The following is a 2,561-nucleotide window of genomic DNA, read 5'->3' on the forward strand; positions in this document are numbered from 1 at the left end:
CCCTTAACTGCGCCTGCACAGAGCCTCCCTCACAGCAGTCTTGCATTGCAGCACTGCTTCCCACTAAACCACGATAGCCTGTAGGCAGCAACCTTTAAACAGCTTTCCCCCTCTCTGTAGGCACACTTGGGTTGCCTAGAAACTAAGCTCTTTTTGCAGGCATGGTCTATGTCAGCAAACATCCAGTTCCCAGTTTGGGATCAGAGCTCAGCTCATAACACAGCCTGCCACAAACAAGTTGGGGAGGCTGGTACGTTCTTTCCTCCACTCCCTGTGAGAGGAAGCCTGGAGTCCCACTCCCCTTTCTGCAGGTGTCTTTTGGTGTGCAGATGTGCACGCTTTGCAACAAGCTTCTACCAGTTCTCTTGGTAAACGCACTGCTCAAAACCACAACGCTGAAAGCCTAGAAGAGTAAGTCATGCTGTGGTACCCAGAACCACACGCCTTGACCCAGCTCTCCACCACCTTGTGAGGACAGGTAAGTTAAAGGGCATATAGAACATTACAAGGGTCAAGAGGCATGTCAGCAATATTAAGGAACACAGTTCAGACAAAAAAAATAAGTATTCCTTTCTAGCACATTTTTGAGAGCAGCTCACAATATTTAGAGAATAAGGCCTGTATCATTAAAGCTGTAACTTAGCAAGGCAAGACAGGAAAAAAGCAGGCTTACAATTGATCAGAAATTTCAGGGATTAAGTCTCATTTCAATTTAAATTAAAAAATACCAGGAATTGTAAGGGGAAAAAAGAATTAAGCTAAAAATCCACCTAGATCCACAGGAAGAAATATTAACAATTATATCAAATCTCTCAGGGCCTAGCAGAGGTCTTCATCTAGAAAGCAGAGCTTCCCATTGGATTTGAAACTGTTTGAGAGATCAGTGCCTCTAACAAAAAACTGATAGACATTTTAGGATAAAATTTTGTTTGACAGAAAAATTTGGAGTCATTCCCCTTAGGATGTGGGCAAACTTAGGATTCCTCCATTTCTTCTTTCTTGCCTATTCCCTTTCTTCTTTATGCTGGGGGGACAGGAGTGAAAGAATATCATGACCAATTCTTTCCCTTCTTTTACTGTTATGTAACCTATAGCACCCTACACCCAGGCACCCAAGTAGACTGAAATAATAATTTCAGCCAAGAACTGAAGCACCAAACTAAGAAGCAAAAGAGAAGAGTCTTTAGCACTACATCTTGTCTAAAGGCAAACAGATTGATTTTCAGGATCCACCTCTGCAACATTTCCAACTGCAATGAAATAGCTTCATGAGTATGAGGCATTGATCTAACAGTTTAAGTTGGGACTGTTCTGGTAACTGAACCATTTTAGCTGAAAACTATTTTTAAGGTTGGTATTTATAGGGTGTCTTAACACTTGTTACATTGTTTCTAAGACTCCCACATGTGCTTGTAAGCCTGAAGACAAATTAAAACTTAAAAGATTCAGTGGGCTGCAAACTATTACCCCCTTTTTGAATCCAGTTCAATTTCTGCACTCAGCAGACCAGCAAAAACTTGCAGAAGACAACACACAGATGCCAGAGAGATTACCAATACCTTGATGTATGAAGACCTGAGCCTTATTCCACTGTACACAGCAACACAAATAAAGATACTGCTGCTGAACTCTAAGGTAATTGAAACTCATGAGAATCATGAGTTCAGGAGAAAAATAGCATGAAGTGTGTGTTAAAGATATAATATGAAAAGCAAATGCTGCTTATGCTGGCAATTTACTTCCCTCAGAGATTTCAGTTTGCTTCACACTTATTCGCTGGCTCCAGATTCATGAAGGAATATTACTGTTAATAGCACATCAGCAGAGCAAGGCTCCGCTTCTTCCTGTTGAGCTCATGATGTTCCATCACCGTCCACTGCACACCTGAGCTTCGTTCTTCAGCAGTACTCAAAGATCTGGTCTATGGTACTGAAGAGGTCTGTTCCAGACTGATAATAAATCTGCAATTTTGCTTTCTATTATTTTTTTTTTGGGGGGGGGGGAGGGGAATCTGTCTTTAACACTGAGAATCGCTTCACTTTTTAAAACGCACACTTTTGACTGCACATTAGTGGAAAGGCAAAATCTCTGCTCTCAGCTCTTCTTGGCAATCTTAACACAATGTTAAACTAACCTTCCAATTCCTCATCTTTCCCTTTCAAAACTACCAGTAATGAAAAATAGTAAAAGTATACTTAACCTCTCCCTTCCGAAGCTAGCACCATTTTCTTGGGTTGTACTTAGGACAAAGGTAAACAAACTAGTTTTGGGAAGAGACCTTGCAGTCAAAGTTTTGCCAGCTGCTGTATCTGTTTAGTGAGTGCAGTCCCATTTTAGTCACCACAGGAGAAATAGATAATTATCTGGCAGAGTGTGCTACATGCCCATTGAACACTATACAGGTCCGTGACATTCCAGGAAGATAAACTCACTAAAACAAGGTAAGAAATAGAGCCAGTTTTCCCTCAAAGTGCCTTTTGTTTAGTAGAAAATTCAGTAGTCACATTTTACTGTTTAAGATCTTTAAAGGGAGGGAGAACATAACATTGTAGTGTGTATAT

At 40.8% G+C, this 2,561-nt stretch overlaps 1 long non-coding RNA gene across 2 annotated transcripts; it reads left to right on the forward strand.

Moving 5' to 3' along the window:
- The first annotated feature begins 236 nt into the window (after positions 1-236).
- LOC134142911 (uncharacterized) lies at positions 237-1,972 on the forward strand. 2 transcript variants are annotated; one of them, XR_009958977.1, is made up of 3 exons: positions 237-478; positions 1,503-1,635; positions 1,749-1,972. It is a non-coding gene; the product is annotated as an uncharacterized LOC134142911 (long non-coding RNA). The 2 variants fall into 2 exon arrangements; XR_009958978.1 differs by having other exon boundaries at positions 1,506-1,635.
- The last annotated feature ends 589 nt before the right edge of the window (positions 1,973-2,561 follow it).

Source organism: Rhea pennata, chromosome 7 (genome assembly GCF_028389875.1).
Source record: "Rhea pennata isolate bPtePen1 chromosome 7, bPtePen1.pri, whole genome shotgun sequence".
In the NCBI taxonomy this organism is placed as follows: Eukaryota; Metazoa; Chordata; class Aves; order Rheiformes; family Rheidae; genus Rhea; species Rhea pennata.